General features: G+C 43.2%; 1 protein-coding gene across 2 annotated transcripts in view; it reads left to right on the top strand.

Annotated features, from left to right (window-relative positions):
• Window positions 1-12,722: 12,722 nt before the first annotated feature.
• Window positions 12,723-15,548, top strand: part of PRKG2 (protein kinase cGMP-dependent 2) — a 115,436-nt gene continuing 112,610 nt past the window's right edge. The window contains exon 1 of one of the 2 annotated variants that reach the window (XM_004383107.2): window positions 12,723-12,917. The gene's annotated coding sequence lies outside the window, so the exon portion shown is untranslated. Of the gene's footprint in view, window positions 12,923-15,548 lie in introns of both variants that reach the window. The other variant, XM_023737600.1, reaches the window with a different exon arrangement.

Below are 15,548 nucleotides of genomic sequence, written 5' to 3' on the forward strand. Positions count from 1 at the left end.
CTATTAAATTGTTATTCTTTGAACAGGGGAGTGATAGAATCTGATTTGTGCTCTAAAATGGTCGCTTTAACAGCAGTGTAGAGAATGGACTGGGGACTAGGGTGGGAGCAGCAAAGCAAGAGTGGATACAGGGAGATGGTGTGGAGACTATCACAGCAGTCCAGACATGAGATGCTGCTGATAGGAGTGATGGAGAAAATTGGATGAATATGAGATATATGTGTGTGGCAGAATTGTCAGTACTTTGTGATGGATTTTCTATGAAAGCTGACAGAGAGTAAGGAGACAAGGATAAGCAAGTCCCTGAGTTCCAACTTGAGAAGTCTAGTAACATGATGGCTTATTCGTATAAGAGACACTAGAGGAGGAGTTAGTTCCTGGGAAAAAGATGTTACTTTACTTTGACACATGTTGATATTCAGGGGACTGAGTCTTGGTCTCTCAGTGGAAATGTTGAAAAGCCAGCTGGGCCTCCAAAAAGAAGCCTAAACTGGAAATTTGGAGTCACTGGCATGTATGTCCACCACCTGTCTATCTGTTTGTTGTTCAGTGATGGCTCGTGTGTCGCTGTGATGCTGGAAGTATGCCACTGATATTTCAAATATCAGCAGGGTCATCCATGGTGGACAGGTTTCCGTGGAGCTTCTAGATTAAGACAGACTAGGAAGAAAAGGCTGGCAATCTATTTCCAAAAATTAGCCAATGAAAACTTTATACACATGGGATCACTATGAGTCGAAATTGACTCGATGGCACCTAACAATAACAACAACAATGTTTACATTGAAAGACAGCTAGATGGATGTTCATGGGATATAAAGTTAAACAACCTCTTTGAGTAATTTCAATAAGTTCCTGTAAACAAACAAACAAACAAAAACCTTATGGATCACAGCAGAACATTGTCTGACTTGCTTGCTTTGAACATGTCATCAGGAGGGATCACTCTCTGGAGGAGGACATCATGTTTGGTGAAGTAGAGGTCCAGAAAGGGCAAAGGAGACCCTAGATGGGTTGACATAATAGCCACAACGATGCACTCTAACATGCTGGCAATTGTGAGGATGACACAGGACTGGGCAGCGTTTCACCATGAGGAGGAGTTGACTCAACAGCAGCTAACAATGTGGTGATTGAAATTAGGGTGCTGTTTTTAGGCATCTCCTTATCCAGAACTGAAAGGAGGCATTACTTTTAAGAGGACAGTTACCCAGAGAGAAGAGCTGTAAGGACTTTCAATATTTAAGAATAGAGTCAAAATCACTGGCAAGGGAGCCCAAGAAGGAGCCTCAGCGAGAAAGACAAACTCTGGGGAGTGTGTCTCACTGAGGTCACTCCAACGAAGAGTGAGGTAACTGCATTCAATGCTGCTGAGAGATCAAATAAAGACATGTATTTCTCATCAAATGAGAAATATGGAGTTCATTGGTGACCTCAGCGGAAGTATTTTTGGTGGAGTGCTGGGAAGCCAGATTACCGAGTATGGTAGGCAGAATAATATCTCCCCACCTCCCCAAAAAATATCTACATCCTAATCCCTAAAACCTATAAATGTGTTACATTTCACAGCAAGGAAAAAAAAAATATTTTGAAGATGTGATTAAGTTAAGGAGTTTCAGATGGGGAGATTATCCTGGATTATTCAGATGGGTATCATGTACCCACAAGGGTCCTTAAAAGTGAAAGAGGGAGGTAGGAGTCAGTCAGAGAGATTTGAAGATGCTAACGTGCTGGTTTTGAAGAAGGTGGAAGGGGCTGCAAGCAAAGGAATGCAGACAGTACCTAAAAGCTGAACAAGGCAAGGCAACAGATTCTTCCCTAGAGCCTCCACAAGGAATGCAGCTCTATCGGTACCTTGATTTTAGCCCAGTGAAACCCATTTTAGACTTCTGACCTCAAGAACAGTAAGATACTGTATTTGTGCTGTTCTAAGCCACAGGCTTGTGGTGATTTGTCACAGCAGCAATAAAAACACATACACACACACACACACACACACACACAAAAAAAAAAAACCTAATATACCGTGGGCCAAAGGAATAAAAAGCAGCAGAGGAAATGAAGGCATTGAGTGTCAATGACTTATTTGGGAAATCTGGGAGCAGCAGCAGAAGACATAAGGGAGAAGAATTTACTGAAAGTGGGAGAAACTTAAGTGTATGTATATACTAATGGGAAGAATCCAGTTAAGTACAGGAAGATTAATGATTAAGAATTAGAATCATGAGGTTCCTTAACAAGAGGGGCAGGAAGGGATCAAGAGGAGGCGTCATATGACATGACTTCCTAACTGGAAGTGAGGAAGGGTGGGCTGTGTCCTGGCGAAGGCAGGTTACTAAATTTGGTGTGGAGACACTGAAATAGTTCCTTACTGATGAGCTGTGCCTAACCTCGCTGTGCCTCAATTTCCTTATAAATAGTTATAATCATGCCTCATAGGGTCTTCATGAAGATTAATCATGTTAATGCAGCTAAAGTGTAGTGCTGACATACACTGCAAGTGCTCAACTCATGTTATTATTATTATTATTTTCTCTGGGAAATAAGTGAGGCCAACTACCATGAGTAAGAGTGGTGAGATGAAAGTTTGAAGAAAGAAGAAAAGGTTTGCCATTTTTATTACAGTAGAGAGAAAGGAAGCTGACCAGGTAAATTCAGCAGGACTGCCAAGGAATATTTGGTACTCAGATGAGATTGGCCTCAAGAATTTACAGTGACATTAAAAAAAAAAAAGAAAGAATTTATAGTGGCATAAACCCCAAATCCTTACCTATATAATCTGGCTCCAAGCTTGTCCTCCCTGACCTATCCTGTATCTCACTCCTCCGAGCTCACATGTTCCAGCCACAATGGTCTTCTTTCTGTCCCTGAAACTAACCAAGCACCTTCCAGCCTCAAGGCGACTGCATTTATCTGTTTTTCTTTTTCTTTTTTTAAAATTGTGATTTAGGTGAAAGTTGACAGAGCAAATTAGTTTCTCACAAGTTGTTTGGCATTGGCTGAAATCTCGCATTGTGTCAACACTCTCCACCTTTCTCTTTCCACCCCGGGTTCACCTTGTCCATTCGTCCAGTTTTCCTGTTCCCTTCTGCCTTTTTGTCTTTGTTCCTGGACAGGTGGTGCTCATTTCGTTTCATATACTTGATTGACTCTAAGAAGCACGTTCCTCACATGTGTTATTGTTTGTCTCACAGGCCTGTCTAATCTTTGGCTAAAAGATGAACTTCGGGAGTGGCTTCAGTTCTGAGTTAGAAGGCTGTCCAGGGGCCATAGTCTCAGGGGTTCCTCCAGTCTCTGTCAGACCAGTAAGTCTGGTCTTTTTTGTGAGTTTGATCATTTGTTCTACATTTTTCTCCCACTCTATTGTGTTGTAATCCCAGTCAGAGCAATCGGTGGTAGTAGCACCATCTAGTTCTTCTGGTCTTAAGGTCATGTAGGCTGTGGTTCATGTGGTCCATTAGTCCTTTGGACTAATTGCTCCCTTGAGCCTTTAGTTTTTTTTTTTTTCCCTTCTCCTTTACTCTGGACTAGAAGGGACCGATAGCTGTATCTTAGATTGCTGCTCACAATCTTTTAAGACCAGAGATGTTACTCACTAAAGTAGGAGGTAGAACATTGTCTTTAAGAACTATGTTGTGTGAATTGACATAGATGTCCCTTGAGTCTACAGTCCTTTGTTCCAGTCTGAGAACTTCATCCCATGAGGTGTTTAGTTATGTCTAAGAGTTTTCCCTGACTGTGCCAGTTGTGTGCTCTATTGCCTATATTAACATATGAGGAACACCTACAGTCATATATTTAGAAATTTCCACCTCCAAACCTGTATCTGCGGGTGGGTATGTTCCCTTACCCCCTCCCTCACCTCTTGGTATATCTATCTATCCGTCTATCTGTCTATCTATCTATCCATCTATCCATCTATCCATCTATCTATCATCTGTCTATCCATTCATAAATTATTGTTTGTTGATTCTATTGTTGCAGGATTGTCTACGCTATAGCAGTTACCATAGTTGTCCTTTATTCCTGCGCTTCTCCCAGTGTCTTCTCTTGCCTTGGTCATATTGTGCTAACTTCTCTCATACTGTGTATTGCCTTTCCCTTCACCAGTACTAACTCGTGTCTACTATCTCTTTGGTAATTTTCCCTCCCTCCTCTCCCATCCCTGGTAACCATCAAACAGTTTTTTTCCCCGTGTGTAAACCGTTAGTTGTTACTTTATAAAAGCAGTCTCATGCAATATTTGTCTTTCTGTAATTTATTTCATTCAGCATAATGCCCTCCAGATTCATCCATGTTGTGAGATGTTTCTCAGATTTGTCATTATTCTTTATTGTTGCATAGGATTGCATTGTGTGCATGTACCACAGTTTGTTAATCCATTCATCTGTTGATGGGCACTTAGGTTGCTTCTACCTTTTTGCTATTGTGAATAATGCTGCAGTGAACATGGGTGTGCCTATGTCTATTCATGTGATGACTCTCATTTCTCTAGGATATATTCCTAGGGGTGGAATTGCTGAATCATATAGTATTTCTATTTCTCGCTTTTTTGAGGAAGTGACAAGGCCATTGCATTTGATGTTCCCACTGCCAGGTGTACTCCTTCCCTAGATAATCCTATTGTGGGCTTCATTTCATCACTTGGGCTTCCCTTTTCAGAGAAATCTTTGCTGAACATCTCTCAAAAGTTATTCATTCGTGATCCACATCATTCTGTTCTGTAGTCTTTATAACACTTGTCAATATTGGAAAATATCTTTCTTATTTGTGTATTTGCTTATTTTATATTTCTCCTCAACCTGAAATTTTTCCTTTACTATTTCCTGTATCCAAATACCTCACTCTCATTCGCCTTCCCCCCACAGACATTCTAATATGCTTAGTTTTAAATCGTTACATATATTTTTGCAAAATGTGTATTATTGTATTATGTGAGTATTATTTTTAATTTATGCAAAGGGAATTGTGGTATATGGATCTCACTATATTTCTTACATTTTCCACTACATACTATATTTCTAAGACATATCATTTTACCTTTCAAACATCTACGCTGTAACTTCTAAGAGTTATATAATATTCTATGGTACATATTCCCCAATAATTCTCATTTCTGCCCTTTCAGAAATGGATACCAAGATGTCCTCTAAACCTAATTGTAACAAGAAAAAAGAAGCTGCAATAAACATTCTTGTGCATGTCCTCATATGGGCTTGTATGTGAGCATTTCTTTGGGATATATAGTGTACTCAGAAGTGGAATTGCCAATGGGCTGCGGTATTTTTAATTTGAGTAAATAGTGCCAGATGGCTCTCAAGAATGGCTTTACTAGTCCAGTCTCCTACTACTGACCCAGAATTTAAGTCCCATGAGAACAGGGTCTATATCTACCTTGTTAGCGAAAAAAAGAAAAACCCTCAATGAGATGGACTGACACCACAGACACAACAATGAACTCAGATATGCCAGTGTTCAGGAAGATGGCGCAGGACCGGGTAACGTTTCATTCTGTTATCCATAAGCTCGCATGAGGCGGTGTGACTTGATGGCAACTAACAACAATATCACTGTATTTTCTGCACCTAGGACAGTCAGCGCCTAACATATAACGGCTACGTAATAAGCATTTGTTGAATGAATGGAAATATTTCTCCACCAGCACTCATTGTCTAGGTACAGAAAAAGAAGGTGAGAAGTGGGCTATGGCAAAGATGTAAGTTTGGGACAAGGCACCAAGAATGTGAAATGATGCATGGCATAGTAAACTGGATAAGGAGCCGGGTAAAGGCAGAGAGAAAGGAAATAAAGAGTCAAGGGACTCGAGGTCACTGTAAGGTTAAAAACAAATAAGCTTGATGGATGGAAGGTTGTGCTTATAGAGACTGATACCTTATCTTACCCTGGATTCTACAGAAAACAGAGCCTAAGGCAAAACTGACATGTTGTTGTTAAGTGCCATGGAGTCAGTTCCAACTCACAGTGACCCTGTGTATAACAGAACAAAATGTTGCTCAGTCCTGTGCCATCCTCACAACCTTTGCTATGTTTGAGCTCATTGCTGCAGCCGCTGTGTCAATCCATCTCATCAAGGGTCTTCTTCTTTTTTGCTGACCCTCTACTTTACCAAGCATGTGTCCTTCTCCAGGGACTGGTCCCTCCGGACAACATATCCAAGGTAAATGAGACGAAGTCTCACCATCCTCGCTTCTAAGGAGCATTCTGGCTATACTTTTTCAAGACAGATATGTTCATTCTTCTGGCAGTCCAGGGTGTATTTAATACTCTTTGCCAACACCATAATTCAAATGCATCAATTCATCAATTGTCCAGCTTTCGCATGCATATGAAAACTCATGTGCTAACACTTTATTAGAGGGTGCTTTCCTAGGGAAACAGGAGGCAGGAAAAGAGAAAAGGAGAAAAAGCAGATTCAAGATGGTGCATTACCAAGCTGTTCACAGCTTCTTGAGAAAATGAAGCTGATTGCTGAGTCATGCTAGAGAAGCTAGAAGTAAGGATCCACTGCATCTCTGAACAGTTCATGGGTGGTTGGTAAGGTTGAGCAATTTATCTGCAGGCTTCTTTCCGCCTCCTGTTTCTCTATGGTCAAATTTGGCTCCTCAGGGCATTAATTCCACTGTATTTCTGGGTTGTGTTTTTTTACCCTCAGGCAGCAGTTAGGGAAGCCAGAGCTTCTGTGGGTCCAGTCAATTCAGACCTGGGAGCTGGAGCTATGGCGGCTCCCTTATGGAGGCCATGCTGGCCTGATCATTGCTCCGGGAGACTGAGGTTGGTGACCATGGTAACCTGGTCTTTACAACCATGGGAACAGTGTAAGCCATTGCTGAGACCATTCTGTCTGAGAAGCAAGACAAAATCCCAGGGGGACAGGTATAGTCAAGCTGATCTGGGTTGGCACATACCATACACTGCCTGAATCAGTGAGCTTAGTGGAGGCTCTGGTTTGACCATGGGAGTGGATGACTGAAGCTGAATCTAGAGGAAGGGCAACAGATTTAACGAAATGAAGGAGTTAAAAGGTCAGCGTGTTATATGGGTGGTCCACGTTGACTTTGAAATAGCACAGGATGGTGGGATGCCAAACACTGTAAGCTTAGTGCGTTGTTAGCATACACTGCCTGTATTATTTACTGAGAGCTCACAGCTAGAAAAAATAATTACTATTTAGGAAAGTCATCGAGCTATGGACTGAAAATCAGTATATGTAGATAAAATAGAAAATTAAATGTATTTATATTTTGGTCCTTTATAGTAAAATTTACTAGTACTCCATTAATAATTAGGCAGATTATTCTTTTTTAAATTGCCATTATTCCAAATAATTTTTATTATTCCATAAAGAAAATGAAGAACATGCTGAAAATTGTTTCTATAGAATTCCATAAACATAAGTTTAAATTTTCTTAGTAATAAGCCACGGCTGTCTATAAGCCCTAGGATTCGGACCTATGGTGGGGGCTACAAGAACACGGCAAAGATGAATCAGATGTGAACCATGCCCTACAGGTGTTTACAGTCCAGTAGGGTAGATAAGAAATGTAGACAGGGAACAGTAATACAAAGTGGAAAGTGATAAATACCATAAAAAGGGCTGAAATAAAGTCCTGCACTATGGGAGTTATGAAGAAAGGGTATACACCTAGAAGTAATGATTGGAGCTATGAGAAGAGCTGAAGAGAGAGAGAGAGTGAGAAAGAGAAGAAAGAAAGGATCTGAGGACAGAATACAGAATTCTGGAAAAATTTAGAATGAAGTGGGAGTAGAGGAGGGAGGACGTTCAAGGAGAAGATGGGTAAGAGACTGGCCAATTCAAAATGAGGCAGGGGGCACAGAGACTGTGGCTGCTGCCTGGAGGGGCTTAGAAATAGCTCAAATGTGCTAGGAATTAGTACCCATGAGTCTCACCCTTGCTCCCCACCAGAGATCAGTGGGTGACCAATGAGATAAGAGTGGGACTGGGATTTCCAGCACTGGGCTTGGTAGGTTGTATGATGCTAGTAATGAGCTCCCACCGAGCAAGTAGAGACACTAGGTTATAGGCTTCTCTCTCAAATATCTAGTATCTTGGTAAACATTTAAAAATAAAAATAAAATGGAGACAGTAGATTGAAGAGTAGAATTTTATACTGATTGTTTTTTAAATAATGAAGATCTTAAACTATGAATGCTCTGTGGATACAAGAATGAATACAACACATCCCTGCTCGGAAGTCTATTAAGGGAGATAGACACCCTAAGAAGTATTTGTAACCTGTAGCAGCATGTAACTGTGGGATCATAGAGGAGAGAACCACTATCCTGCAGAATAAGGAGCTTTTATGGGAGAAATTGCTTTGAGGTGAATAAAGGGGATTGTGGGCCGCAGATAACATGAAAATCGTGGTGGAATCAATTGGCCCACTTTCATAACCATCTCCAGTGATGCTGGCACCCAGAGAGCAGGAGCACAAAAAGCGAACGGTGACACATTAGCAGGATTAGGGCAAAGCAAAGCCAACATGAAAGAAGGGCCCAGTGACCCAAGGTTCTAGCCCTAGCAATGAAAATGGCCATCCTAGCGGTCAGTGTGATTAGAGAGGCCAGCCAGAGGACAAATGAGAGAATAAAGGAGGGAGGGAAGTAAAATCGAAAAGATGGCCAGAAGCTGCAGTGTGAATCACCAGGATGGTAGTTTTGTCCCCTTACGGCCTCATTAGCTCTTCCTCTGGTGATAAGTAGAAGGGAGTCCAGCTTGAGCCTGGGAGTGTTCCATGCTGGCATTCAATCATTGTGAACACAAGGGCTGATGCGATGGCCTGGCCTGACGGAAGTCTGTGAGCAGGAGCAATTATATAGCCTCCTGTAAAGAAATCTATTCCGAGAAAAGAAGAATTCAGACTGGATGAGCTTGAACCAGAATTTGGTTATCCAGAGGCTTGGGAGTCTGAATTCAGCATGGGAGCATCAGTGGAGACTGTCCCCAGCCTAGCCCCTTGGATTCAGGTCCCTGTGAGAAAGAGAAAGCTGTAAACAAAATGAGAGGCTTCTGTAAAACACTGTGGCTGCTTGGGGACCTCTCCAACTGTGTGCATCACAAAGGGAAGATGGGTCTTTGGCCCTCAACTTCTCTACAAGATACTGCCCTGCTTTGACATCATGGGAATCCTAGCCCAGTGGAGCAGATAAGAACCCTGCGGGAGAGGGTTTATTCATGAACACTTGACCTGCACTACCAGTGGGTTGCAGAGGGGCTTGGAGGAGACTATTTTCCTCTGTCAGTGGCGGGAAAGGCCAATGCATTTTGGTTTCTTCATTCTCTGTAGACACAGAAGCGTCAACATCCTAGGCTCTGGAATTAGATAGACTGGGTCTGCAATTTATTAACTCTGTGGACCTGCTCAAGTTATTTACCTCTTTGAGCTTGTTTTCTCAGGTACACTTACCTCCTAGGGTTCATGTAGTAAAGGAGTCAGACTTCACACCCACGATTTCCTCTGCCTAAAGGTTTTCCTCCTCACTCCTTGTCTAATTCTGAAGTTTAAATATCATTTTTTTCACACAAGCCACCCCTTGTAGCCAACGCTGGATTGCCTACCCAATTTCCATGTCCATCTTCTTTTTGTTCGGGTATCCATTCCTCAAAGAATGTAATCCTGAAGAGTTCTGGGGCAAATCCTGAAGAGCCTAAGCCAATCCCCGTAATCTCACCCCCTTTCCAGAATTTAGGAGAGGGCACGTCACTTGGTTTTGACTAAAGACAAGTCAGCTGGAAGCTTCTGAGAAAGATTTGCCCACTCTTTAAAAGACACAGTCTTTGCTACCACTGGCCATTGTCAAGAATGCCTGTAATCACTGGAGCTCCTCCAGTCATCCTGGGACCATGGTGGGGGGCGGGGCACACCTAGGTACAAAGCAGACATACTCAAGATGGCAAAGGGAGAATAACAGAAAACAGCCCTGGCCTCTCTAACATCAACAAGCTGCTGAATTCACCAACTGGAGCCTCCTGACCTTGGGACTTCTTGTGACATGACATAAGTTTCCTTATCACTTAAGACATTTTGAATTGGGTTAATGATTAATTGCAAACTTCCACGTCTAAATTATGATCCCGTATTCTTTGCTGTCATAGCGTATTTTCCTTCATAGAATTAATTTTGTGTTTATTTGTTTAATGTCTGTTTCTGTCACTGGCTTGTAAATTCTAAAGTGGCGGAGATGATGCTAATTTTGTTCATCATTGAATTCCTAGTTTTTAGCACAGGGTCTGGATTATAGGAGCTGCTCAAAGCACATTTGTTGAAAGAATGAATAAAAAGCTGAAAAATGGACAATTTTCTCCTCCTCCTTATTCTCCACAATGCAGGACTGTAGAGTTGACAGTACAGGACTGTTGAGGGGGTAGGGGTAGGAAACCCAAGTTCCCACTCAAACTCTAACTAGTTGGATAACCATGGACAGCAACCTGTACTACATCAGTGGCGTTCAAACTTTTACCTCTACAATTTGAAAACACATATTAGTTGCATGGTTGGCCCAGTATACACATATTTGTATATTTAACTGAAACAAAGATTTATAAAACAGGTATACTATGCATGATATACTCTGCTACTTTGTTATTCTAATTTTTCTATTTCATTAAAAAATGCTAGCTTTGACCTACTACTTCAATTTCATGACCTTCTAATTGTTGTTGCTGTTGCTCTTAGGTGCCCTAGAGTCGGTTCCCACTCATAGCGACCCTATGCACAACAGAACAAAACATTTCCTGGTCCTGTGCCATCCCCCCAATCATTCCTATGCTTGAGCCCATTGTTGCAGCCACTGTATCAGTCCATCTTGTTGAGGGTCTTCCTCTCTTTTGCTAGCCCTCTACTCTACCGAGCATGATGTCCTTCTCCAGGGAGTGGTCCCTCCTGATAACATGTCCAAAGTAAGTGAGACGTAGTCTCGCCATCCTCACTTCTAAGGAGCATTCTGGCTATACTTCTTCCAAAACAGAATTGTTCATTCTTCTGGCAGTCTGAGGCATAGATTCTTCTTTGGTCTTCCTTAGTCATTGTCTAGCTTTCACACACATGAGACAATTGAAAATACTATGGCTTAGGTCAGGCGCACCTTAGTTCTCAAAGTGACGTTTTTGCTTTTTAACACTTTAAAGAAGTCTTTTGCAGCAGATTTACCCAATGTAATGCATCCTTTGATTTCTTGACTGCTACTTCCGTGGGCGTTGATTGTGGATCTAAGTAAAATGAAATCCTTGACAACTTCAATCTTTTCAATAAAGCTGGACTAAATGATACTTAAGGACTTTGAAAATTATCTTTTTGTGGTTAAACTATTCATAGAAATCCAGTCCATTGGCTTGAAAGTCCATTATTACAGAGATTTAGCAATTTTTCTCTTTCTTGTGGAAATCTCTCCCACCCTCATCTCCTCTCGTTTGGTTCTTATTGTTTATTTTTTATTTTTGGAGGCCTGCATAAAATGTAATACTCTGGCATAAGTCCACGAAAAAGTACTTTGTACTTTTGCTTAGTTTTCTTCAGTTAGCACAAAAACAAACATGACTACATTCTTCTTCCTCTGAAACTTAATGGCCTCATTCAGCATATTTTACGTGGGCCCCGTTTCTATATAAGTTTATGTATGTAATAGTACATTCGGGAGTTACACGAGCCTCACTGCCACCATGTGGTTTAAAACCCGAGAGAGTTGGCTCCCAACATTCTCTAGTTGAAAGGTGAAGAATAGACCCCACTGTACTTCCCATTCCTCAGTACAGAAACTGCTCTTGTCCTCGGTGGATCTGCCAGTGAAATTCCTCTGGGGGCAGGAGGAAAATGGAAAAGCCACAAGAAGATCTTGAAACTCCAGAGCACAGCAAATAATGCGGTGGGGTATATATATTTAGAAAACCATAATGCAAACCTCAGGAAAAATCAAAAGGCGACGAGGAGAGCATTACCTGCTTGGGTGATCAAAAAAGCTCCCTGCCCAAATACCTACATATTCAGAAGTTATCATCTCTGTCCCTTGAAACTCGGTTCAACTACTGGCCCTAGGATCAGGTGAATTGGCCAACTAGATGCAAGATATCGCTCCAGAGTCCGGGAGGAGGGTGTTGCTAAGCTGCTCTGGGGTCACATGTTTTCCAGAAGGGCACTGGTGTGACAGAGGTGATCATGTCCAGGATACGTGCTCCTGTGTGCGCCCTGGGAGGGAAAGCGAGGTGGAGAGAGCTCGCAGTGAAAACAGACAGAGGGGTGGGGGGAAAAGGAGGGGAAGAAAAACATGAACACCTCCTTGAACTTTCCTTTGCCCTCGTCCCACACACTTGAAACAGCAATAATAATAACAACATTTTAAAATGCTTACAACCACGACGTTATCTCCCTACTTAAGTTGCCCCACTCTGGAGGGCACGGAGTATAAAGTGCAGACTGCGACTGTCGCTGCTGGCTGGTCTCCGGAGTAAAGGTTCGGGCTAGTGCCGACGCGCGCGGGCGGGTGACCCCATCTCGGGTGAAGCCAGGCTCCCCGCCCTTACACGCAATAGCCCCGGCTGACCCCCTCCCTCCTCCTTCTACTCTCCTCCCTCCTTCCTCGCTGCGCTCCTCCTCTGCACCGGCCCCCGCGGAAGAGCGAGGCGGCAGCACCTACGCCGCCGCAGCTCCTGCCCGCAACGCGCTCGCCTGCGCCCCCGGCTTGCACGTAGCCGGGGCCGTGGCGCCGGCAGCCCCGGGTCCCCGCTGCGCACGGTGCGCACCGCCGGGCTTCCTGAGCAGACCTGCGCTCGGCTGGGGCGCCGCAGACGGCTGGGGAGGGAGGCGTGAAAGAGGACGCGGAGACGCAGGGGCGGCCGTGGAGAGGTGACAAGCTGTGCACCTGGAAAGTTACCCGGCTGTCTGGTGAGGTTCGCCTGCGGTGGGCTTGGGCGCTGGGCGTGCGCCAGGAGGGACAGGGGCCGTGCACGCGCGTGTGCATGCTGTGCGTGCGCCTTGAATCCACACCCAACTGGTCTCCTAAATGTGCTGTTTGCGTGTGTACGTGTGCACACGTTGCATTTGCTTGGTGTGGCAGTGTTTCGTGAGCTCCTGGAGGAAGGGAAAGGCTACTTGTTTTTTAAGAAGCTCAGCTGGCGGCGGCAGAGGCAAGCCGATCCCCAGCGGGGAGTCCTCAGGGTTCTCTTCTTAGGGCTTTCGCCCAGAGAAGCCTGGATGCTGTTGCTCTGGGCTGGGGGCTTGGCGGTGTTGTCAGTGCGTTGCGCCCTCCGCTTCACTTCGCCGAGCTTTGGGTAGCTGCTAGGAGACGAGTACCAGGGGAAGGACTTTTATGAGTCCTCGTAAAACTTATGTGGGCTTCTTGTGTCACTCTCGGCATCATGAGGCACTTCCACATCTCTTGCTCTGTATTTCCTGGTGGTGAAGAAACAAGAGCAGACAAGCAAAAAAAAAAAAAAAAAAATTACATCAGTCCTTTTGAGGGTGAGAAGAAAAGCAATGGGTTCAAGTCTGAGAGGAACTGGGGTGCGAATTCACAGCAGTTGGGGCCAGAGTTCAGCATAGAAAGAAACAAGCAGACTTAATTAACGTGACAAACGGACCTTTGTCTTACTCCCAACGTTCCCAGGGGCTCTTTTATTTATGAACAGAGCAACTTATCCCTACCCCGCCCCCTCCACAACCCATGCACACACTTTCCTTAGGAATTACTGTCTCTTTGCAATTTTCTATTTAACCATAGAGAAGGCGATCATCCTACACAACATAGAGTAGCTGTAGCCAGTACTCCTGTTTGGTTCTACGCAGGCGAGTATGAACTAGTATGGTGAATTCTCTTTGAAGAGTAGAGGCATCCTCTCCGTTGGATCATTGTATGGCTAAGAATAAGAGACATAAAAAGATGGTGAACAGGGATCCTTCTCTTTTACACGAAATACTTAACTCCAGTCCTCTGAAATCATTACAAGTAAGGCTAATGAGAATGTACACAGTGAAGGCATATGTTGCCTGGATGTTGCCCAAGTCCTTGATCCCATCTTGTCTTGCTTCCTCTAGGCCATTTCCCTATCAATTATCTCCTCTTTGCCTGTTTCCAGTTTCTCTGTCTTCATTGACTCATTCATTATCCTTGGCTTACAAATACTCTCAAGTTTCCACTATTCTAAAAGTCCTTTTCATGAACCATGATACCATCTTGAAGTTCCCCTTCTCAGCATCAGCTCTTTCCATGGTCATTTTTATCCCCATTATTTCATGAAAGGCTAAGTTCAATGCTTTTCCCACTGATCTCACCTGCTTTGACTTGTTTTTGGGATGTGATGCTGCAGCCTGGCTAACCTCTTGAAAAATCTTATCTCCATGGCCTCTAAGATAGTTCTGCTCATTGCTGTTGAGTGGATTCCAACTCATAGCAACCCTACAGGACAAAGCAGAACTGCCTTATAGGGTTTCCAAAGAGCAGCTGGTGGATTAGAACTCCTGACCCTTTGGTTAGTAGCTGAGCTCATAATGAGTGCGCCAGCAGGGCTCCGATAGTTCTCCTCTCTTATTTCTACTACTGTTCTTTTTCTGTCTTTGTTGTTTGCTTCTCCTTCTCTCCCATAAACACAGGTATTACTATATGTAGCTACATAACAATAAAGGCGTTCTTTTTTTATCTGAGTGATCTAGTTTTTATTTCAGGCCTCAAGTAGACCTAGACACTCTTTCTTCCCTCATTATCCACCTTCTGCTCATTTTGATCTACTTATTTAGCTTCAGCCTCTATTTGTGTATCAGTGATTACCAGTTTTTTTCTGATTTTCCAGTCCCTCACTTTTGACTGCCTACTGAACTTCCCTCCCTGAAAGTTTCCACAGGTATCTCCCACTGAGCATGTCCAAAATTAAACTCACTGTCTTATTTCTCTAATCTGTTCCCCATTTTGATTGATTAATGACATCATCTCCCACCCAGCTGCCGCATGTAGACTTGCAAATCTTTATTCGTTTTCTTTTTGCCACTAGTCAATTCAGTCAGCTACATTCTCCTGATCAACATCTATAAAATTAAATTTCTGTGTGTTTGTCTGTTTATCTGTTACCATAGCACAGAAAAAAATAGCTGAATAGGTGGAACGTCACCAAATTTGGCAGTTAAAATATAGGATATGTGACACTCTTAAAATTCTCTGTGAACATTTTGGGGTGGGAGAGGGACACCTCAAAGAGATAGTCAACCTCCTGTACAACCGAAACTTTGGTACAAGAAGAAGCTCATGATTGCCTGTCAAGAGAAAATTACTTTCAAAATTAAGTTGCTAACATAGTTTATAAAGAAAATGTTCTACATTCTACCTTGGTGAGTAGCATCGGGGGTCTTAAAAGCCTGTGAGCAGCCTTCTAAGATACCCCACTGGTCTCACCCCTTTGGGAGCAAGTGAAAAATGAAGAAAACTAAAGACACAAGAGAAAGATTAGTCCAAAGGACTAATGGACCACAACTACCACAGCCTCCACCAGACTGAGTCCAGTACAACTAGATGGTGCCCAGCTACCA

This window comes from Trichechus manatus, unplaced genomic scaffold (assembly GCF_000243295.1).
Source record: "Trichechus manatus latirostris isolate Lorelei unplaced genomic scaffold, TriManLat1.0 scaffold00105, whole genome shotgun sequence".
Lineage (NCBI taxonomy): Eukaryota > Metazoa > Chordata > Mammalia > Sirenia > Trichechidae > Trichechus > Trichechus manatus.